Here is a 25552-nt window from a genome sequence, read left to right on the forward strand (position 1 = left end):
CACCCACCCATGTCACACACTCGTTAAGTGATGATAATAGTCTAATAAACTTAATAAACACCCACAAATCACTAGCAAATCAAAAATAAATAGCATTTAGAAAATTTTGTTGTAACTGTCAGCCTTTGTTTGGCAAAGATTTTTCATTTGTTTCATTGTTTGGCAAAGAGAACTGACGTAAACAGGCGCCACAGCAAAAAGGGCAAAAAACATTTACAGCTTAACGTTTCTTTCTTACGCTTAATGTAGCTAAGCGTCTCTTTTTCGCAATGTCAGAACTGTCACGATTATACCCCTGTGGGCTATATGCTTTATGTAAGCACCTGGGTACAATATGTACCACAATAGGTTTATTGCACACCACATAATAATTATACCAACTTGTAAAAGTGACATAGTTTTGTTTTTTATTTACACTCACGTGCAAAGAAACAGTTCCACTTTCGAAATACAGACACCAAATGCCCCTTATTTTTTTAACATTTAATAGGAAATTTGTACAAAATGTTTATGTTTTTAGTTGGTAATATTCTGATGCACCGTTAAATGTACAAAAATATTGCAGGAGGCGCCATTAAGTTAGTTTTTTTTCGGTAAGGAATGATTAGGTGTGTTTCTCACTGAAACGTTTTCATTACCCCTGAGTGTATTTTACTTTTAAAATAATAATATATGAGGTTTTTATCTATTTATTCGTTAAAATTCCGAACACTCTCCTTCAATACGAGTTATCCCCACCGCGCCCCAGCTAGAGGGCAAAAGTTGAACGTGTAGATCGTATCGGGAATATAATTTTGAATCAAATTAACACTTCAACTTTAAATCGGGGTCATTAATGCCATTACACCGATACAATATGGCGTCGTGACCGCGGTGGTCGATATCTAAATCTCTGCAGGGTTAAGCTTCATTGTGAGCTATCTGAATAATCTTTAGGATTTAAAATAACTCTTATTATGACCATCGACAAATAATTGTAAAATTGTTTACTTCGAATAAACAACAAGCATTACATTCTTGTTGCAATTGGTTGATTTATAAGATATCGTTGTGCTGTTGGAGAAAAAAAAACAATACAATTCTATCCTCTGAAATACAGAGGTTTTCTAGTTCAGAGAACTGAGCTCATAAAAGTTTGCAAACTTGTAATTGGTTTTTATAAATATATGTTTAAAAATATTTATAAAATATTTGGGGGCAAAATACAATAATTAGCTTTTTTAAATGAAAATTTATCTATTTTATGTAGCCAGGCGATGCCGGCTAGTAGAGCTAATAATAAATAAATAGGCGTCTGTTTATCGCGGGCAGCATCTCGAGTTTAATGTTCGGCGCAGAGTTTTATAATTAACAATAAATTCCATATTGTTTTTTGCCGTAACTAAAGCTCGGTGCAACACCAATTTTTCCCCACAGCGATATGGATCTTAATAACCCTCTCCATAGGGCGCGCCGGGATGGCCCCGCTTTTTGTGAAACACTTTTCTATTAAATTACCTTTAATGTGATTGGGCGTGGTAATTTAATTTTAATATGTTTTTTTGTTATTATACAAACTTGAAATTTTCATTTGCTTACTCAATAACTAATACCTCATAACATGCTCTAAACTCAAATTTATCAGCGAATACGTAAAGTTAATAATAAATTACTTTCAACGCACTTAGAACCACTTATAAAGTTTCCGCCCCGTCTTAGTCACATCTAAACATGTCTGCCCCACCCCCGTTATCTCGTTATCCTAATGAAGTCTACCTAATGACGAGTAGGTAAATAATAGGGCGGCTAATGGGGGCTTTATCATTCTCGAGTGAGCTTCAGGTAAGGGCCAATTAGAGGCCGACATCGGTATTGTTCGCGGCCCGCTACGATTATCGTGCGATTTTCAGAATAGCCCTCCTCTGATAAATTGGACAAACTATTGTCGAATGACATCCGCGGTCTGCGGCCAGCCTTAATTTCCTGGTCATGTAATGTGGCTCGCCTGTTACGGGTTTAATTGCCGTTTTTGTGATTTATTTCGGCTGTTATTTTCCTGTTAAAGAAAAGCTTAAACGAAAACACTGATTTCTTTCCAAACCCTAATTTTGATCATAATGTAACTGTAAAGTATTGTTTCCCCACAAGCAGTGGTTCCCAACCCTAAGGCGGCTGAGGACATTATTATCGGATCGTCCAATTACGCGGCGGGAGGCGGCTAATTATCACGTCTTGTGTGCTCGCTCCGGCGCGCGCGCTCCGCTTGTCGCCATTTCAGACACACGCGAATTTTAGATAAAGAGTTGAAGAACTCTAAACGTGACATGACATTAGTATGAAGTAAAAAGTTTGTAAGTATTTCAAAATATTATTTGAATTTGGTGGTGCCTTAAATTGTTGTGACTGAAGAAACAATTTCAATTGAAATAACAGACCGTTAAATAATATGTTACGTCATAAAAATAATCTCAGTGCAGTACAAGCAATGCAACAGTCTGGGTTTTCATTCCCCGGGCCAGTACGAAACTTGCCACCACTGTTTTTTATTGCGCGGAATTTAAATGCATTTTTGATGTCGCGAGATGACACGCAGCGGACGCCACCCGCCCCGCGCCCCCGCCCGCGCCCCGCGCCCTATAATTTTCCAACTTGAAACTTCACTACGGTATTAAGCCTTGATTGCTTGAAGAAACTTGGGACATTTTGGCGTATTCTTCAGGCTCCCTGTAGATGCTGTGGCGCTGGCACAGACGTTTATTACTAAGAATAATTTGAATTAATTCAACCTTATTTTCGGCGAAAATAAAGAAATTTCAGAACCAACTGTGGACGTGGTTGAAAGGATTACTTTATGTAATTGAACGACGTCTATTGCGAAACTTTTGGTTTAAAAGTTTAAAAAGCTCTTGGTTGTAGTTCAACATTTTGCGGAAGTGGGACAATAAGGTCGTCGGAATAGGGATCAGTATTACAGTTTTCAATTAAGTAGTTAGGATTTAGTTTAGCCACGATGGCGGCGAAACACGACAATACGTTTAGCGCACGCGCCCGCGGCAGGTGACCCGCGGCTTGACTTCCCCTGCCATAGTTTTTAGCGCTTACTAAAAGGATTGCCGTGTTCACATCGATACTTGAAAGTGCCAACTGTATTCAACTTGCCAGTTTTGCGTCGCTGAAGCTATATGCGAAAATATTTTATTTAGCAATAATTCAAAGTTTCAAAAATACTTAAAAATACTTTTTTACTTCAACCTTCAAGAGAACTTTGAATTGGAAACAAACTTGGGTAGGTTTTGATTGTAGTTGTGTTTGATCCGACCGCAAATCAGTAGTCGCCGGGTCCGAGTCTTCCCGTGGGCACATTAATTAGAGGAGCTCCCGGGAGCCTTATGAAAGTTTACCAGTTAATTAGGGGCAACCGCCGCCCCCCGCACCTTTTGTCGTGTGCCGACGCCGGAATAAGCACAAGTAAAAGGTTTCTCATTAGTCCTGTTCCCAGTCATAACGAGCCCGTCTTCATTATCGTCTCATACGGTGAGTGTGCTGCTTCATCAAAGCATGCACTGTCACGTTTGTCCTGTTTCGTATTGATTAGAATTTAGCGTGGAAGCTTTACCTTTTGGCATTGCGATGGCTTTTATTTACTAAGTACTCCTGAAAAATATTAATTACCTTCACTGTAAATGACTGAGCCACTCAGGAAAAGCGTCATCACAGTTCATCATCCAACTACATACTACCGTTAGTCAACCACTCTACGACTGGAACTAAGCCGCGATCCCTCCCAACGCTGTTATCCAATCCGAGCACTTTAGCCTAAACAGCTAATGTAGCTGCATCACAGCTAATCCAGCGCTGCAGCACTAAGGGCTAATAACCTAAGCGCTGCTAATCGCGGCAAGTGTCGTCAACAAAAGAGTGTGTGTGTCGCGTGACATCTGACGCCGCAGCCGTGGCCTCCAATTAGCCTAATGGACGCGACCTGCATTCATACTCGAAATCCTCACCAGTGCAGCTAATTTTCACATTAAAACGTCCTGCGGACTGGCGGTTTTAACGCTGTGACGTGCAGATTTACTGCCAGTTTCAATAACTATAACGACCGATGACTGGTATTATTGTGAAGTGGGTTAGTAAGATATATACGTATCTGAATGTAAACCTTACCGGAAAAATAATATGATGATGATGATTGTAAAACAGCTCATAATAGCTAGTAAATATTTCGTATTTTTTCTGTACTGTATAATATTTTACACTATCATATTCATTAGGTATTTTTTTAATTTAAAATCGCTTTTTTCCGTTTTTGTTTTATATATGAAATAGACTAGGTACTTACATAATATAACCATAGTTTTCAAATTGTGTAAATAATCCGCTCTAACTCTAAACTAGCGGTGTCAGAACGTCTGGCCACCCGAACGTCGCGTCCGCCCGCCCAACCGCGGCGTCCGCCCGCCCGCCTACCGCGCCCGCGCGCCTCGCTATGCACGCGACTCATTACTCCGCTAATGGAAACTGTAATGAACCAATCTAACAGATTGCTCTCGAATCATCCGACGCGGCCCCTGATTTGAAAGCCCCTGCCCTAGACGTCACTCTCGTCTTTCAAATTGAATTGCATCCGGAAGTTAGTTTTAATAAAATAAATTTCGTTTCTGGAAATGGTTTTGTGGAACTGTTTACTTTATCTTGTGTTTGTTTTAATGATTGTTGCTTAGTAATATGTACGAAGTAGTAGTTAGGTAGTTACTACTAGTAGCTTTAGTCTGTTTTAGCATGAAACAATAGGCCTGTAAGTAATTAGTTTTGGAAATTTATGTAAAAATGGTAAGTAGGCATTGTGCACCGTTATAGAGCACGAGCCAAGGTTGAGGCCCGAATTCTACTCAAGTTTCCAACTCCAATTTATAACTCCGTTTGTGCCACTCGGGAAGTTATATTAAAAGGCCCACAGTAATTTTCTTGACAAACACGATGAATAATGAATGGCGCAATATAAAATTCGGATTGAGGAGGCGCGTGTCTGCGGGACATGAGCTCTGTGTGCTCAGGCTAATTGACTCACCTGCAGTCATACTTCATCAGGCTCCACGAATTAATCCATTATTCACTCCTCCAAGACTCCCGTATATTAAAAGGATCCTCGGGACCTGCTAACTTATATTTCGACTTCTCAAAGTACAAATTCAATCAGCGCCAGCTACACATAAGGCGCAAGATTTATGATCGACACAAATCGAATTCGCTAACAAACAATATCGTATTCGAGGCGCTACGTTACGTACGGGCACGATACAGTATATCAATATTGCAGGCGCTATTAATACGTCCGTCTCGAGCGGGGCGCCCCCGCCTTCCCCCTCCGCGCCCCCGTCCCCGCTCGCCGCCCTTAATTGAATGAGGAGCGGGAATTGTTTCCCAAAATGAAACAATTAATTGTGCAACGGCTATTCCGCCTTACATGGATAATACGTTCGTTTATGGGCTCCTAACGCGGCTGCACAGCGTCCTTTATTGGACTACTCTAGGAATTTGTGTTCATTGGCGCTCGTACCCAAAATTTAATTGGGAATTTATAAGAACATCCCCCGGCCCAACACCAGACCCGCAGCTGCAGCGGTTTATGTGCGCGAGGAACAATTCCGGTCCAACTAAAACTCGAAATTTCACCTGAAAAATAAGAAACATACGTGCTCTCGGTGTTATGGCGGTGCGCTTGTTAGTTTGGAGCGGGCGTTTAAAATTTTCATGGTCAGGTCATGGCTCGTGTAATGCGCGCTATAGCGCTGAAATTCAGCGGAACGCGCCGACGTGCGGGCGCTGAAGACGCGTCGTAAACCGCCTTTACCGCTCCGCGAGAGACTCTCAAAACTTTTCATATTCCACGCCCGTAAAACAAGCCAAAAAATACGACCGGCGAAAAACATTGTAAATGCTTGCAGGTTATCGGCGAGCCTCACCGAGCTCGGAATTAGTTTTAAAACATAGTTTTAGCTGTGCTTGTTGCACCCCAAATTACCGCTTTTTACGTTTTAGTGCCTCCGCGGCGAAATGGCCTGCACTGTCGTGCTGTAAAAATAAATTGAACTAATTTAGCCGGCGGGGAAACTTATAAACGTTTGCTTGTATGTGTATTAATTGTTCGATTTCAGCGGGGAGCTGAGAGGATCCATTTAGAGATGTACTAATTGCGTTGAGTCACGGATATCACTAATCACCGAAACATCTCACTCGCATTACGCTGTATCAATGCACGCACACATACACACTGGAACAACGAACATACTAGGAGCGCCTCGTGGATGCACCACGCACACAGGCACACCGCGCGTGCACACACGCCGTGGCACACATACGCCGGCGCACATTCAATTTGCTATTTATCCGGGAATGGATCTAAGTCATTACTTAGCTGAGCGAGCGAGATGGGGTTGGGATGCAGTGGAAATTACACAGGGATGTACCGGTATTCACAACCGGCACTCGACTATGGCAGTGTCTAGTTACGTGTACAACACGTATTGCATTAACTGGCGTGTTCATTAAGGACGGCTCGAGGCGGACAAAAACAGCTGAGAACCATCCCGTCACCAGAACGGCCGAGATTACTATGAAGATGTAGAAAAATTAAAATGTGTAATTCGTCATCTTCCAATGACTCTTCAAACACTGCATCCTTTGACCGCACTTAGCGTCCCGAAAGAAGTTTTCAAGAAAAAAGTTTTCCTTCTTTCAGTGAGTTTCGTCGATCATGCGGGGGGGTTTGGCGCTCAATCACAGGAAGTACGCCATCTCATTCCGGAAGTGGTTTCTCGTGTTGTCTCGCTCGCACGCTCGCCGGCTGTGTTTTGTAAACTAGCCCCGTTAATGGACGTGCCCATTCGTCTACGAGTTGATAAGGAAGTTCGCGATGCAGTACAATTGATTTAGATCAGTGTTTTTCAACCTTTTTCATGATGCGACCCCCCTGGAATAAAAAAATATTTCGCGACCCCCTTGACCCTTCGGCTTTTTTGTCATGTATGTAGGTATGTGTATGTTACAGTATTCCCAATATTCATTCCATACGACGTATTTATGGTCTCCATGATTAGGATTCGAAGTACATACTTATCGGATTTAAAACACATTATTTTACAATTACATACATCGGATAAGTATCGCCATACGGTACCTACGTACTTACGTACGACTAATGCCATTGCGACCCGAAATTTATATTGAAATTAGCTTTTCTTTCTGACTTTTTTTAGCATTTCAATATGTTGAATAAAAGCTTTCAAGGGGAAATGAAAATGCAAAAGACAAAATACCGGGCTTTACAAAAAAGAAACTTGCGGGAAGGCATCGCACGCTGCGTTTGACCCCCCAACGGTTATCGGTTCTTCGGCAGATATTACCAGCCCACTGCCACTTTATATACATATTTTGACAGATATGTCGGTAATATTAATCCTCTGACAGATCACCTCATTACTGATACGATCTATCAGAGAAACCCCAAGCATAGCTCTCTAAACTTTAAAAATTTAACGACTTTAAATCCGTGGACCAGTCCTATCATCAGTGCACTGGTATTTGCACCATACGTCATCACCGGCATGACGCACTGGCTAAAGACTTTTGTCTTCAGGCTCTGATGGCCGAGGAATATTTGACGAAGTTTCCCGAATGCAGCCCAACCCAGTTGGATGTGCCTTGCAGCCTCCTTGTCGAAGTTGCTTCTGCCTAGCCGAATAGTCTGCCCGAGGTAGACATATTATTTCACAACTTCGATAGTTGTTTCACCAACGATCACCGGCTCCGGTTTGATGTGTGCATTAAAAATAATAAATAAAGTCATTGTACATGACTTTCGTCTTGTCCAAGTTTATACGCCGAAGCCTACCGCCGCCGAAGGTTGGGAAGCAGCATTTAGGCCACTTGCAAAGTTCCTGCAGAGATTCTGCCATAATAACGATGTTGTCCGAGAAACGGAGGTGTGACATGTACTCGCTATTTGTACATATGCCATGTCCGTACCAGTCCTGTGTTTCAATGTATTGGTGAACAGTTTTGGAGATATCACATCCCCCTGTCTCACACCTCGTTGCAGTTGGGTAGGTCTTGTCTTGTGATCCTGTACTTGGACAGTCATAGTAGCGGCATCGTACAGACCGTCAGACACCGCAACACCTCGATATAGCGCCAGTAGATTTGGCATCTCTGCAACGATTCTAAAACTGCCCAGGTCTCGATGGAGCCGATGTCTTTTTCATAGTCCACAAAGGCTAGACACAGAGGCTGATTATACTCCGGTCTTCTGTATAATCTGCCTTACTGTGTGGATGTGATCTATTGTACTAAAACAGATCCACGATGCGATAAATTTATATAAAACAAGCTCAACCGTCGCATTAACGTCTTCGGATTTTATTTTTTGTTTAAGTACCTAGGTATAACATATTAAAATGTTTATGAGTAATTATCCTTCTGTTAACGTAAGATTTTTTTGTAAAATTATTTTTAAACTAGGAGTCTTACTTAATAAATAAATAATATATTTTTTTACTAAACTACCCAGGTTTTTCGTCCTTTGGCGACCCCCCTACAGAAGCTTCGCGACCCCCCAGGGGGTCGCGACCCACAGGTTGAAAAACACTGATTTAGATTATACGAATGTGTGTAGATAGAATTTCTGGGATTAGCTACTGAATGAATTTTCCGCTTTATTTTATGGTATAAATACTTTCTCCATCCGTAATGCCAAAAGTAGACTGGAGTCTCGAAATGAAGAAACTTCAGTAATACATATACACACACATATGTATAGGTACTGCCGAGTATACACACAGGAGGTTTTCCAATCATCGCCACACCGTGTGTAGTGCAGTAGTTAGGTGAGTTCCAGGAAAACCAATAAAACATTTTAATTTGGCGGCCGAAGCCGGGCCTTGATTAATTTGTTCCCTCCGTGGGACGCCCCGCGCACGCGCGCCGCACTCACGAGTAATTAGGGACTAAACCGGTGTAATGCTCAACTTTATCACCCTTTGCGTAATTGAGCAAAAAGTTCACCTGTTTTTTGTAATTCCCACCCTCGCACGCCGCACGGCACCCAAACTTACTACTTTGATTAACGCTTGTAACAATTATGAAAGAATTACGAAAATAGATTTCAGAGCTGCTTTGAAAGTTCTTCAGCTAACAATGAAAAAAATGTTAGGACAGAAAATAGCCAGCAAAATAAGGTAAATAGCTCTACAAGTAATTGAAAGCTTGTGAAGTATTCTGATAGAGCACAGTATTCAGTGAGTCCACAGCTCGAGCACTGGGCCAATTACAGAGCATCCCCGTAGCACGGATAAGGGTGCCCGATTAAAATGAATCACCGGCGTGGCGCCGCTAATTGGGCACCGGGCGGCCTGCCGCGGCGGCCGGCGGCTGCAGTCGCCCTGCGGCCGGCCGCTCATCCAATTAGCTCGGACTTAGAAACCCGCCGCGGGCCGCCGCCGCCGTCTAATCTCGCAGCCACTTGCTCTGTGCCGGCCTGCTCCTCCGAGACTGAGTTTTATTAAGACGCGCGTCTGACACACTTCGCGAGCTCTCGATTATATCCATTCAGGAGTTCACAGTGAAGTTGTTTAGACAAGGCGCGATAACGACTCACGTCGAGCCTCCGCGACGCCTTTAATGACATCGGAGTAAGCCGGCGGGCCTCGGTTTGCGTGCGCAATTCTTGTTATTTCTTTATTACAAAGGAGTGCCTCATTAATTTGGCAACCCCTCGAGCCTTCAGGGTTGAGGGAGTCGCGAACCCTTGACCTCGATGAGAGCCGCGACACTGAATCCCGGATTGAAACTGTGACACGCAGAACGATACATAATTAACGATCCTCATTACTGCTTAACAAACGACGTCTTGCGAGTCCTCCGCAGCACCCCGCGCCCCGCACCCCGCACCCCCCGGCCCGGCCGCGCACGTCCGCTAACTGCTCGCGACAACGGAAACGACATAAAACTCCAACTTAGATCATTCCCGTTGTCGATATAATTCCTAGACGAATCCTGCAAGCTAGACAGTTTCTATTATCCCTAATAGCGCGCGTAAGAGTTTTAAAACGATTCCGAGAGTAAAACTTGTTCTGGAAGTGTTCGCGGCCCATGCAGAGTATCGGCTCCGGCGAACTTCGATACTGAACGTCGCCTTTTATTGGACAAATTCGATTATCGTGAGGCGCCTCGCGAAAAGACCCGAGTATTTTATCGTGGTAATTGAGTCGTCTGCGTCGCGCGGGCTCCGTCGCGCGGGCTGCGTCGCGCGGGGCCGCGGCCGCCGCATGCAGAGAGACCTAATGACCGCCGCGGTAAGCCGCCGCGGGACCGACTATCCTCGGACTCGTGTATTTTTAATGGCACACGCTAGCACACCCACTATTAATATTTACCGAACACGTCAAGAGGGTGCACTTTACCTTTTAGTTAACTAGCGTCCGGCCGTTCATTAAATTTTCACGCGCGTCAGTTTCGGGCGAATTTTCCGCGGCGTTGACGGCGGAGCGGCCGATAACGAGCGCGGTCCGGCCGCCCCCCACGCCCCGCGCCCCGCCACTGCTACACAACCCAACCAAATTTTATTAATAATAAACTGTAACTGAAACGTCGGCTTTGAAGTAAAAGAGAGACTCGAACGCTCGTTATCGGGAGAATTATGCACAATCCTTTGACGTACGAAGTTTAGTTGTAGTGTGTGTTGTAGAGAAGTTGGGGAGTGAAGCCCGGTACTGTTACACTCTGTGACGTTATTAGTGGTAGTTGGGCAGATGTGGAGCCTCGTGGTGGTGACGTGGCGCGGGCAGCGGGCGCGTGGCGTGCGCGACGCGCATGAATAAGGAATGAGCGCGCGCGCACGCCACGCGACAAACGGCCGCGGATCACGCGACGCCCGCCGCCCTAATTTATAGCCGCCCGCCCGCCCGCGCGCCCTCGCCGCCCGCCCTATCACTGCCATATCTCACCTTGTCTGTAACTGAGCGGTGCACTTATCTGTTTATGGACTACATTCAGTACATATTAAATTAGAAACAACTGTTCTACTTCGCGTTATTAATGTTTCATGTTTCCTAATGTTAAACGTTTCTTTGTGTTTCATTTTCGTTTGCATTCTAAACGTTGAAAGGGTAAGGCTTTGTGTATCGCTTGGCCGTTCATTTCAAACTGAGCCTGAAGTCGTATGTCCGTAAAGCCGCATTAGAGTTCACAAAACAAGAGGCACGTCTGCCGCAGCGTCTGCATATCGGCTTCCAATTCCGGCTGTTTGCCGTCCACTCGACAGACGTCACCTACAAATATTAAATTATTTAGGCCGGGCCGGTCTTGTCGCATTGTCTCGCGAAAGTCTCGTCCCGGGCGATCGGGCGCACTGTTCGGCCCAATATCAACAGTCGTTAGTTGTTACTGACGAGCGGGAATTGATGATGGGCCCGTAGGGACGCCTGCCCCGGACCTGCCCGGGGAAACTAGCTTGTGAATTGAAACTTTAAGTGTTAGTTTATTAATAGATCGTTTTATATGTATGTTTCTTTATACATAAGTATAGTTGTTATTATTAATTTCTTTATCAATCGTCAAATAGACGATAGTTTTTGTTTGCTGATAATACAATATATAATGAGATTTTTTGCGTAACTATCAAGTCTGAGAAAAGGTTACATATTAAAAACAATACATAAATTTGATGGTCAAAGTCTACTGAATACTTCATTATTACTTTTGCTACGAGCAAATTGCTACGCTGCTACGGTTGCTACGAATATTTCAAGTTTGAGCCAAAGGATCAACCTCTTGAGGTGTACGGGCCCTCCGTTCAGGAATGTGATGTGTTCCAGTATATTTGCAATGCTAGTTAATGGAATACCGACGCAGCATTGAGAGCGCCGGCCGTTTTCTATTCAGACCTGATGCGACGCTCCGTGTACCTCCTTCCTTATCCATAGACAAAACTGTTTGATATTTGAAATTGGAATTGCGAACCGCCTTGAGAACCAAATGTGTGTTGTGTTTGAAGATTACGAACAATAATGTATTTAAGGGACTCCCCGATAGAGATCAAAATTTCTGCTATGTATCTGACGTTGGTACTCTTATTAAGTCGTCATTATTTCAGTGTATAAGAATTCCAAAACTATAAAATAAGTTTTCCAAATACCTAAATTATACTTTAAAATGTAATAATTTCTTCGATCGAATAATAGTGAAATTGAGTGCCCTAAACTAATTTCATCGGTAGCACGGCCTCGGAATATGTTTTTTTATTGTAATCAATGGTCTTGTATTGAACAGTCAACGAAATTCCTCATTGAAACTTACATTATTCGTGCTATTCAACTTAAATCTAACACAGAATTCCTTATTAAAATTCAACCTGGTCGCCTAAATACGAATTTCAGTATGCAAAGCAACATTTTTAAGCTCAGCCACAGTTGCTATTATATTCAAAAATGTCCTTTCTCTAAAATGTTCCCGGTTCAAAGTTATACGGCAAACAATAGTGGCATTTCACGACGGGAGCCGCAACGATACAGGGTGTTCCAACAATGATATTGTTAGCTTAATATTTATAGCTCTTGATCAAGTTGGCACAAGTTGGTGGTTTCGAACGAATTCTTGATGTCTGAACTAGGCCTTTATTGGTTAAAGTGCTGATATATATTATATTCTATCTATTCTATATTTACCTACATAATATTGTATGCGTACTTATAACTACAGGCTCCTATGTTGTTCTACTTCTTCTTCATAGTTGTAATAGTAACTTGTAGATGTATAAGTAAGTCACCACATCCTTGGGGAAAGAGACTACATACGGTTATGGTTTCTCGTAACAATGGGCTTCAATATGACTCTCTATGTGTTACCAAAACAGAGGCATGTTTAGCGCCTAATAAAAGTATCAAATTGAACACCAAAATGAAAAAAATATATATTTATCGGGAAGCTGAAATCTTCTGCTTTAAAATTAATGTAAATTGTATATCAATAATGCCCTTCAAACACCTATAAAAATATATTTGTGTTCTGTAAATTCTGGGATTTGCAAGACTGCCGCCTAAACAACTTTTTGTCTTTATTATTCTATCAATACTAAATAAAATCATTGCACCCATTACAATTAATATGAGGTCCTTTAAAAATCACACTAAAGTCCCATAATTAAATCATAATTAATGAATTACAATTACACAAAGCGTCCTAAATTTCAGAGTAAGTGCGCCGCGTCGAACTAACATGCTTAGGCGCTGGGCTTAGGAACTCTCGTGTGTGCCCAAATAGGGCCCCGGGCGCCCGGGCCCACACGAATGAATTAGTGCCCCAACCACCCTCGGACAAGTGCTACACGGGTGTAGCGGAGGTACAAAACTGCTGTAGTTTGAAGTTTTGATGTTCTCTACATTATGTGTTTTATTAGTGACGATAATACTAGGCTGAATGCTGGTGACAAAAAAAACTAAGCTATATTATGTTATACTTTATGCGCGAAACTCGTAAGTCTCGTAACTGTAATACTGTACTTCCACAAAACTTACGTTGGCAACTACGCCCTCAGTTTGGTGCACGTTGTGATTAAAATATAATTAGGCCAACGGTGATTGTTCCTCGATCGGCGGCCAGGTGGCGCGGCGGTCGGTAAATTAAATAGCCATACAAGCTGCGAGCATCCACCTAATCACCTAATAATGGAACTGCGAAGAAACAATACCGACCAACTGCTATTAATTTCACGATAGCACAAAATCGGAACGCTTGTAATTGAAATAGTGATGTCTAGCAGGTGAAATACGATATTAATTACGATTGCCGCGATAAATCACACATTAATTTTCGTATAAATTAATGGAGACACGATAATTGCGTACCTTAGGAGGGGGTGGGCAATTTATCACTGCCGGATTATGAATTAGTAATGGCGTTAATTAAACATGCATAATATTTCTGGAGCGTTTCGGAATCCGCCGCCGCTCGGGGAAATGGCGGGAAAACAATTGCTGTTGTAACTAATATGGCGGCCATTGTAATGGTCGGTACAGTTTGTGCTATTATGCCAGTTTAATATTATATTAACAAGGCCCTTATCCCTGTCCGTGGGTACAGGCGGCCGTATTTGCTTTGCAAACAATTATTTGATTATGAATTGCTAAACACTTACAACAAACCTGAGTTGATTTATTTGCTTGCCAAACCTTAAATAGATGCGTACCTATGTATAATTATAATGTTTCAAGAAGGTTGTAGATACAAGTATAGTAAGTAGATAGTACATACTTTTATAATATTTCAGATCAAACATACAGAACGGATAACATAAGTCGTAATGTCCAACACGATTTGCAGCCATTTTCTTTTTAACAACCAAACCCGTTTATTCCACCTTCTACCAACACAGTTGAAACTGAATTACTTGTGTACAAAAGAGTACTTTAAGTAAATCCATAATAAAAAGGCCTAGTAATTTCAGTTGGTTGCCGACACTGTAATTTCTTGTTTTTATGGCTACTGTAATACTTTACTGACCTATAATTTTATTTTTAAAGCCCCATTTACTTCGCAACTAATAATCATCATCCGTTCTATTTGTAGGTTCACCTGCAGTGGTAAAACTGTTAACTGATTTTATTTTTATTTAAATACATGTATAGGTTCTTAATGTTTTGTTTTATCTGTAAGCCAGTCGTATCGTATCTATATTAATAAATTTTAAAGAAATATTTAAATACAGAAATATTATTACTGAGGTTTTTTTTATAGGAAAACTTAAATATGGCAACAATAAAAATAAATTACGTTTAACAAGTTTTCATCTATATGGTATAGAAATAGACATAGGCAAATGTTATAAATAAATTACTATTCTAATTGAAGACTGAACTAAAATTTCTAAAATATTGAAGGATAAACTGTTTCTCTCTTGACCGTTGGCGAAATGTACAGCTTGCAATTTGCGGGGGTCACCGGCCAGTGGTCCAAGGTCGGCTCGCCTCCACCTCGGTACTACTAGTGCATTTTAATGATGGTAACTTGACCCGTCTTGAAATCTTAGATTAATTCATTAGGAACAACCCGGCCGTCGCTGATTGGTCAGTAAATTGAGGTTTGGGATAATGGATAATAGTGGATATAGAGTTAGGTCTAAGGCATATATCGTAAATAAATGTGTGTAGTTTAGTTTTAATTAAGGTAGGTACAGTAAATACCTAAATAAATATACTCGTCGTATCATTTAGGTATTTAATTAGGGAAATAATATACCTATCTCTCATTTAGAAAATACTTCAGGCGGAGTTTCAGACGCAGTAAAAACCAACAATTTCACTTTAATTAAAATCATCAATTTGGTAAAGGAACGTGGCCGCGGTGGCTGAATCGTTCAATACAGCAATACTTGAGAAATGGCAGCCTGCAGCCATGATGTATGGCGCGCGCTGTATTTACAATTTCATCTAACTTATTGGCGGACGTGAAGAGTAAAGCAGCGCGGAAGTTGTAAAATTTCAAGAAACTTTGCAGTTTTAAATCTAAGTAGCGAGTGTGGTGGCGGAAACGTGTGATACGATTTAGCGGCTGCTCCTGCGCCCGCTCCGCATTAGCCTGAAAGCCTCCTTGGGCGGGCGGCGGCGGCGGCGGCGCCCATTACCGTGATTAGATACCACACCCCCCGCCCGCCCGCGAATTCTTTAGTCCTCTCTCCTCATAATACTACATATTTCATTATTTATGTAAGCTCTGTTTTTACTCCAATCTACTCTCTCGGAGATTACACTCAATATACGTAAATTTGAAAGCTCATCTGTACATCTCGAAATTACTTGCGAGGCCTCTTTTTGAAGTGCTCTTTTATGCTCATGTTTACTTGCGAAATAATTTTTTTTTCTGACTTTCATTACTTAGAAGTCATATAGGTACTACACTGTTTTAATTAAGGCTACAATACCAATATAATTATACTAAAAGTGAATATTATATTGTTCACAGATGATGGCGTGTTCGTACCTGACGCGGCTCGGCTGAAGCCGGGGCCGTCGGCGCCGTGCTGGGGGCCTGGCGGGGGCTGCGCGGGGGGGCCGCGGGGGCTCGAGCCCTGCCTCGACCCCGGCCTGCTGCTGCGACCCGAGGCGTTCCCGGCGACCCCGGCGTACCCCGCCCCGCTCCCCGCCCCCGCGGCCGCCGTCACGGCAGAGATCCAGGACCCCGTCGACCTGTCCATGATCCCACGCAGCCTGCCCCCGCCCGCGCCCGACGCCGAGTCACAGTGCAGTGCCAGACAATCAAACTCTAGTGAACGTGACTTCACGTAAAATTATTACTTAATTCATCGCCATAATATTAGTATGAAGAATGCAGATTCATTTGAATATCAATCGGTTTATTGGTGACGAACTCGAATAAAGCTCGGGACACGTAATGTACGTAGTTAATGAGGTGAATGAAGTCATTGGTTTAATATAAACTCTCAGTCCCGGCGTGTTTTCAGATTCAATATGGCTGTAAGCTATCATTATTTGCCTCGTTTACAAATTGATGTTTTTCAAGATGAAATTAATAATGCGATTATGTGAAAATAATGATCAGTTACGACGAATTTTCATATTTATTCCCGAATGATACAAATGCAAACAATTTCATGGAAAGTTTCTTAAAAACTAGGGTATTGTTGTATTGTTATGTGTCGGTAATAATTTTACTGGCGTCATTAAAATGTTAAGTTATACTTTAGTAGTTAATATTTAATTTCGGTTGTGAAAATAGCAATTTCGTATTATTATTCCCTTTATTGTATAGAATTCTGTGGTACTTAATATAATTCATGATTGTGAACAAATGGGAATCATACATATCTAATATTTATTCATAACTTTTGTTACGGTAAATTGCATTTTAATTATATTATCCGAATTAAGTAGTTCTTATAATTCAAAGAACAAGCAGTATTAATAATCCGCAAATCACATAATACTTACGTTTAAATGAGGACATTTATTCATATTTTTGAATCTGTTATTCCTATGTAATTACGGCCATAACCAGTTTTAAGCTAATTGTTCTAATTATCTTGCCAGTATAATGCTATGTCTTGCTCAACTGAAATTTACCTGGATCTTAACAAAATAAGTACTAGCGGATCATTTATGTATGTAATGAAGTAGATCACACTTGGAGGTGATCAGTTTACACCGCGTCGTCATAGCACGCGCATCTCTGTGATTTGCATTCTTGCTCTGTAAATATTATCTCGAATAAATTTGTTATTTCGTATTTAAAGTTAAACGATGAGCTGTTACTTAAACTTCGATATAGCCGAAATAATTGATTATTATTATTTTAACTTGTAAATATAGTTTTAATTAGTCTTAAGTAGAGACAACTCGGACCTAATGTTTTAAGACGGAAACACACAACACAGCATGCGAAACAGATTCACCAATGATCAGTTGGGAATTATGGTAGCCTGGTGTGCCTCTGGCTTTAGCCGCATACATTAGTAGAAATAATGTTGACGCCAACATTTTGGAAGTTTCAAATCGATTTATCTTTGTATATATTGAAAGTTTTACCATCGATTGCAGCTGTAGGCAATTTCAGTAAATATGTACATCAATGGTATAAAGCTACGTTGTACTTAAGTAAATTATATTTTAAACGCTAACATTCCTTTTTGGTAACTTATTCATGCTATCTACCTAGTAGATACGTATTTTCACCCAAGAGGGTCACATAGTATTGGATTCGATAATTACCTTTGTATTTTCTTGCATAATTTTGTTGTATTATACTATATCTGATTAAATGACAGAACACGTTGCAATTCTATTTTTTTCGAAATATCGCCAAATTTTTAATTTGTAATTATGAATAGGAACGTATAGCAAAAATTAGTTTATTTCAATATGTTTAACAATAAAAAATTCACAATATCATGCGTAATGTTAGCGTTTACTAAAATACACTGCCGGGCAATGAAATAGTTCCACCTACAAAATGCCGACAAAAACCTTAATATCTCCTAAGATATAGAACCTAGCTTCATGAATTAAAAAGTTTAATGAAATATAGTTTATTATGCAAACATTTTTAAATGCAAACTCTTTTTAATAGTGTTATTTTCGAAGCCATGGATAAAAAAAGATAAGAAGCAAAATTTTCGGGTTTGAAAGTTTAGGAAAACATTTGCTTCGTTTTTAGTTTTGCTTTTTATTTCATTCTTTTTTTTGTCGTTGTGAAATAATTATGAAATTGTGAAGTCTTGCGGCTCTCGTACCCGTAAATCATGCCTGTATCACGCGAGGATTGTGCGAAAATCATCACCATGGTGAAAATGGGAACCAGCCAAAGAAATGCGGCCAGAATAATTGGCGTGACTCATACTACTGTACGACGAGTGATCTAAAGGTTTAGGGAGACTGGATAAAACCTGAGAAGACCAGGTACTGGCAAGCCAAGGTGAACAACGGTGCGAAAAGATCGATTCCCTGCGGAAATCATGTTAAGAAATCGACATCAGACGGGAGTAGCCGTTCAACAACAACTTCTAGAAGTTCGAAGGGAGCCAATAAGCGAGTGGACAGTCAGGAGACGTCTTGCCGAAAGAAGATTAAAGCTTTACAGGCCAGCAAATGGCCCAAAACTGGAACGGCATCATAAAGTTGCCCGATTGCAATACGCCCGTAATCATACAGAATGGGGTGAGGACGAATGGGGCAGAGTGATGTTCTCAGATGAGTCATAATTCATGCTGTACCATCGTGATGGGAGGAAAAGAGTATACCAACCACCAGGAGAACATTTTTCACAAGTATGTTTTGAAGAAAAAGTGGCACACGGCGGAGGCAGCTTTCGCGTGCGGGCGGGTATCTCTGCAGAGGGTCGAACAGCGTTAGTTCCAATGGAGAACGGGAACCTAACTACTGTGATATACACCAATGAGGTCCTCAATGAACATGCTGGTCCGTTTTTGGCTAATATGGGCGAGAATGCAATGTTCATGCACGATAATACACGGGCGCACACTGCTCAAGTTGTAAATGAGTATCTTCATGACGTAGGAATCAACAAAATGGAGTGGCCTGCAAGGAGCCACGGTTTGAATCCCATTGAGCATGCTTGGGACGAGCTTGACAGACCTGTGAGAGACCGAGTTCCACCTCCAATTACACTTCGTGGCTTGAAAGGTGCGCTCATCAAAGAATGGGAGAACATTCGTCAGCATATGCTGAGGAATCTGGTATTCAGCTTGCCCAATCGCGTAGAAGCTGTATTGAGAGCACGTGGAGGAAACACCAAGTACTGAGTTATCAAAATACCACGTTTACACCTAATAAACGCATAATTAGAGATTTTGTTTTATTTGTCAAATGCCCCATTTTTTGAAAAACATTTAATTTAATTTTTTATTACAATATTTAAGTTTTTACATGGGAATATTCTAATGCGCAATTAAATATTCTTCAATATTGCAGAAGGCGTCATTAAGCTAGCATTTTCCGTTTAGGATTAATTTGGTGTTATATCAGTGGAACTATTTCATTGCCCGGCAGTGTAATAGTAATATCTTGCCATCTACTTACATATTATATATATACGAGCAATAACAATAGCATTATGTACAGACAATTTTAATTTCCTACTTTTAATACCATAAATACGTACATTAAGTAATTTAAAAATGGTATCTCTAATCTTACTTGGACATACCTACTACTTAAATATAATTCAAAAATAGTTTAAACTGCTATCAGTACCTATTCTAGAAGTCGGAGGGTTACGTCTTTAGACAACCATTATTTTACAATTTTGAAACTTAAGTACTTCTTCATGAATTTGTATGATTTTACTACAGAAATTGTGCAAAAAAACTTATAGTTAGTGTGTTTACAATTTACAAAAATTGCTAAATCAAAAGGGCCGAAACTTTGTTAAGCTACCCAGATTTCATGATTCCTTTATTAGTATGGAGTATGTATTTGTCTGTACATAGTGGACCTAGACGTTGGTGGTGTTACCAGTACCTACACAAACAAAGAACATTGTAACTAGCCATAAGAAAAGTTGGAGAACGGAGAAATTAAAGTTTTGTAAATTATTCACTGTTTTTCTTAAACATATCCAAACATCTACTAATAGAATTTATATTATTAGTTTAAGTAGTTAAATAAATGATATAATACGAACAGTATTAGATGGATATAATTACTTACTACATTATGTAGATTCTTTATTTCACTACCTTCTCATACCACAGACTTTAAAATCTAGCGTAGGATGCACTCCAGCCCTTACCCAACCTTAGATAAGTTAGACAGATGTCAATATTGTCAATAGAATATCATCAAGGTACAATAATAATAATAATGTCCTCCTAGCCGAATTTCGACTACGGCGGCCAATCTCAATTGAGATCAGCCATCTACGCATGTAATGTATTAAGTAAATAATTATATTTCAATAGATACGATTCATACAATAATTAGATAGAATTACATTATGGGATATCGCTAAAACCCCTAAACTTAAAACGTCTCCATAACGTCACAGGAATCATGTTAACTGAAACCAATGACGAAGGAATTCGTCATTGACTGAAACGATGTAGAGATTGGCAATCTGATGGACGGACATGCAATATTTCCGTCAGTGCTCTCTTTCGAGAAGTACCTACTTAAATTTAAATTTTGGTCAGTGCAAAGCAGCACTTTTTATAAAGCTGCACTTGAAATTCCGCCCGAAATGAACAAGAAAAATTAAATAAGTGAATTTTATTAATTTCATTCAAATTTATGTGAGACCGAGAGTCCGGTGTATTGTTTCAGACAAAAAATACAATCGTTTTGTCAGATTAAAAAGCAAGAAAACAGCTGCCCGATGCTTATTAAAATTGCAAATTTGACGATTATGTAAACAAGCCTTTATAAAAGTATTTTTGGCGGATGATGAAATAAGTAAACGGGATGATTAATTAAGTATTCAAAAATATTTTGTCCCGGCCTCTTCACTTTGTAAACCAAATTTAAGAAAACGACGCTATTTTTAAGAAGAGACTCTATATTACCTTTGTTCCCAGCCAGTCACACCTCAACCAGTCACACTGTTACTCGTTGGGAATTTTATGTTCAAAATTCCCATCAGTCCACACTCTGTTACTCGTTGAAACACCCTTTTCCTTCATTCCCAACGTGTCACATACAACTGTAACACTGTAACTAGTTGGGACTATGAAAATAAAAATTCCCAACAAGTCACAGTAACTTGTTGGGATTTTCAATGAAGAATTTTCCACCATAGACCAAACAGATTATAGAATAGAATACACTTTATTTGTACACCCCAAAAGAATAATAAAATATACTAGTTGTAACTTAATTTGGATGCGGAAAGCTAAATATCACATCCAGTGGCGTGCTTTGGGAGAGGCCTACGTCCAGCAGTGGACTGCTATAGGCTAAAGATGATGAACCTAATTAGGGTACAAAAGGCGGTCCTATCACTAAAAGCGATCTCTGCCAGACAACCTTTGGATGGAGAAAATAAATAAATATGTACGTAAGTACTAGATCGGTGTTGGTCCCCATAATTTTCGCCATTATTTTGAGATCATCTGCATCTTCCGTCTATGTCCGAGGCGCGCCTGCGGTGTAAGCACCAGATCATCATTTAATCTGAATACTGAGTAGTTACTTCGGAAGTACCTAATTATTTCTTCATGGTGAAGCAGAGCAGATATGAGTCGATAAGTAAATATCAAACTGCCATAAAGTCACCTCCACGCAAAATTTGGGAAATGAAAGTTTTCATTTTCTCTATTATTTTGTGGCTACTGCTGTACTACCCACCCAGTATCTATCTATCATTCATAGAAAAAAAATGATTGGATTTTACAATTCGGTTTTGATTTTATAATTTTATTGTTAACTAGTTTAATAAAACTTATTTGATTGTTCGGAATAATTATTTCTATTTTCATACTTTTTCAAGAAACGATAATAAAAAAAATCGTAATATTAAATACTTATACAGTCTGTTGTTTTTCGGACCCGACAAACTTTAAGGGTTTCTACGAGTAATATCATCGAGAAAAAACCCCCATATGTGGGGCTCTAAGTAACTTAAATTACATTTTCTTCTTCGTTTAGAAAATCATGTCGAGATTTAAACGCCTTACGGACATGAAATAAAATGCTATTATCCGCAAAAAGTCATCTCTATTCATTTAAAATATTCACAACTGCTTAAAAGTTACATAAAAAAAGTTCAAAGCAACTTTAAAATGGCCGCCATTTCTAGAATATTGAGATTTGACCCCACATATGGGGGTTTTTCTCGATGAAATTACTCGTAGAATCCACCCTTAAAGTTTGTCGGGTCCGAAAAATAACACACTGTATAAGTCACAGTACCTATCACTGGTTAGGCATCATCATCATTCATCATCACTGAACAAATCTTAACGAGTAACGGGAGAACAGTTGGGAATTTTCTAGTTTATGTTCCCATCCAGTTACAGCGGCTGGTTTGGAATTCAGAAATAAATCATTCCCAACGAGTAACACTCCCATCGAGTAACACTGTGACTAGATGGCACACTTTTCATGAAGAATTCCCAACTGTATACAGTGTGACAGGTTTGATGTGTGACTCGATGGGAACAAAGGCTATATTACCTACTAACTTACATTTAATATGTTTATGGTTTTTGGGGTAGGTATTAGGTAAGTAAAACTTTAATAATTATAATCATTTATTCAATGCAGGCTTTAGACCCTAACACCCAAGGCATTTAGCCTCTAGAGTCCCTAGACCCTAATACCCAATCGATCGATCACACGCTAATCCTCTTCCTAGAAGATTGAGCAGCTATACTATACCAACTCTACCCTGACCGTGAGTTTGTGACTGCACTAACAACTTAATACCTTCTTGTGTACTTAAAATCTCACAATAAATTTGATACGGCACAAATATTTGTAAATGCACAAAATAACGCGACGTATTTCCATGCAAATGCGTGCGGACATAAGGCTCAGTGCTCACTGGGGCACGGTTGGACGCGCTTGACGCACGCCTGGACGACGGCGGCGGCGGCCAATGGATTACCTTTTGTTCTGCCATCAGTTGATCACCGCAGTACCGAGGATTCCAGATTATGTATTGGTAGGAATGATGCAGCTTGCGTATTGACGATTGATTGTTCATATTATTTAAAATGGCATTTGCATTAAATTCTACTATTTTATAAGTACCTATATGCTTACTTATTACAAGGTGTGGTGGCGTAATGGATAAGAGCTTCTCTCAATCGAGAGGCCGAAAGTTCAAATCAACACTAAGGGCCAGCTGAAAACAAGCGCTGTGGCCTCTCTGGCCACAGCACACGCTGAGCTGGTGCCTTTTTGACGCTCTGGACAGCAACCTTGTTTGTTTATATTGTATTATTTTCTGTTTTTTCATATATATTTTTTGTAGTATTCTTTTTTTCTTTTTGTTTCTGTTTTTATTGTTCAGTGTGTCAAATAAATGTTTCTTTCTTTCTTTCTTTCTTAAATCAGTAGAAATAAATCACCTACACATCTAGATGTGCATTGTACTCTTTCCAAAAAAGGCGCTACAGGCCCGACCTGTCACATATTAATTCCTTTTTTTTTGTATTTCGATATCTCTTAAGGTTTTCGAGATAAACGAGAAAAAAATATCGTCAACACTTTTTGAACTTATCCTCTCTGTAGTGTCGATTCGGACTTGACCGTTTTTTCATGGGTCACACGTGTAGAGAATCCCTTGTTGCGGGGGTGTATCCTCGTAGGGGGTACCAAATTTTCATTAGTTTTTCGATATCTCTTACGTACCTCGATCGTTCGATACCTCGTGTATCTCGAAAACCGTAATAATGTCAAATCATTTGAATCAAAAAGAGACAAAAGAAAATCAAAATCTTTCAAACTTATCCTTTTTGTAGTGTCGATTCCGAATTGACCATTTTTTGAGTGAAACATTTGCATGTGCTTGGTTTTAAAATTTAGACCATATACAACAGGGTAAGTATACTAAGCTGAAACCTACATGCGCAGCATGGTATATCTAAGCCAGAAAATGAAATCAGAGAGATCGATTTTCGAACTTACCATGCTGCACTTGTAGGTTTCGGCTTAGTATACCCTTTTGTGTAACACCCTGTAGATGTACCTACTTATTAATATTATTATTAAATCAAAAAAAGTAGATATGCAAAACAAAACAAAGTTTGACCGTGTTTCAATCTAAAATCATTATGAAAACATAGAATCCAGTCCCATAGGTTTTATTTTTTGCCGAAACTGTGAGCAATTACGCAGCCCGTCTCCTTCCTGCGGCCGTGGACGCACCATCAAATATGTAGTGCGACCGAAACGTCAAAATTGGGGAAAAACTCGACAAGTGTGAATGCGCCTTTAGACTTGTGGTTTCGGTAGTTTTAGAACAAGATTTTGGGGCCATGGTGACTTTAACATTTTTTTCTAAGAGAAGAGTGGAATCGTCATCATCATCAGCCATCAATCGCTGCTGGCATGTCCCCAATTCTTCTTTCACATTGTTACATAGTGTCACTACCGGCTTGGCTTAACTGGCTACCAGTCTAAGGTTTTCTTCCTAGAAGCTATTTATACTCGCTCTACTTAACAAAAAAATACTAACTGTACACAGTAAATTATCCTAACTATTACAAACGGCCTACCAGATAAATACCTACTGTAGTTACAATCTGAAAACTCTTCATAACCTTTCTAAAATTTCAAAGTGAACTTAACCATCCGTAATATCTTCAATCCTGAAAAAAGCAGTCTTTAATCCGATACAGCTCTGGCTCTGCTCTACCCCCTGAAAGAGTTGCGAAAAACGAGGTCCGATGACGGACAGACGAAGCTATGAATGAATGATGGCGGTGGAACGGCGCCTAATCAATAGCGGGCTGCAGCCTCCAATATTCATGTTTGTAATGGCCGAAACCGTTCGGCTAACGGTCCTGTTCGATTTTCAAAAATACTGAATGGCCACGTCGGAACTGACGGCTGAATGGCCAGGACCAATTTAGGTGTGAATGCTTCCTGTACGGTGTTGCTTAGATGCTTTTAATAAGAGGTTCATCTGCGTAAACTTTTGCGCATTATTTTTATTTCGAAAGTATAAGTAGGTACCTTGAAAGAAAGAAAAAAACTTAATTTGACGCGGGCAGCAATAATTCATAGCAAGTTTTAAGTATAAGCACTTATTCTTGCATCCCAGTGTATACTCAGTAAAACATCTCAACCGCAGTTCTAAACAAGACACATGCATTTTCAGCAGTCTTGATAGCGTAACGGACAATCATGCAGCCCCGGGCTAGTCGTTATGTCGTTAGCCGTTACGTCGTTAGTCGTTGTAGATCGCTAAGGGTCACTCGGGCCCTGTCCAGTGTACTGGGAAGAAAAACATGCTAGAGGACATTTTATAATGGGGTATAGATAACTGGCAACAATATGGACATAGAGGTATGTCGTATGCAGAAATGACAAGAATTTGGAGATTT

At 40.3% G+C, this 25552-nt stretch overlaps 1 protein-coding gene across 2 annotated transcripts in view; it reads left to right on the top strand.

Annotated features, from left to right (window-relative positions):
* LOC105386300 (LIM domain transcription factor LMO4) overlaps positions 1-16123 on the top strand; it is a 132404-nt gene extending 116281 nt beyond the window's left edge. For both annotated transcript variants that reach the window (XM_038120808.2, XM_011556821.3), the window contains exon 5: positions 15994-16123. The gene's annotated coding sequence lies outside the window, so the exon portion shown is untranslated. The remainder of the gene's footprint in view (positions 1-15993) is intronic.
* Positions 16124-25552: the final 9429 nt, after the last annotated feature.

This window comes from Plutella xylostella, chromosome 4 (assembly GCF_932276165.1).
Source record: "Plutella xylostella chromosome 4, ilPluXylo3.1, whole genome shotgun sequence".
NCBI lineage: Eukaryota > Metazoa > Arthropoda > Insecta > Lepidoptera > Plutellidae > Plutella > Plutella xylostella.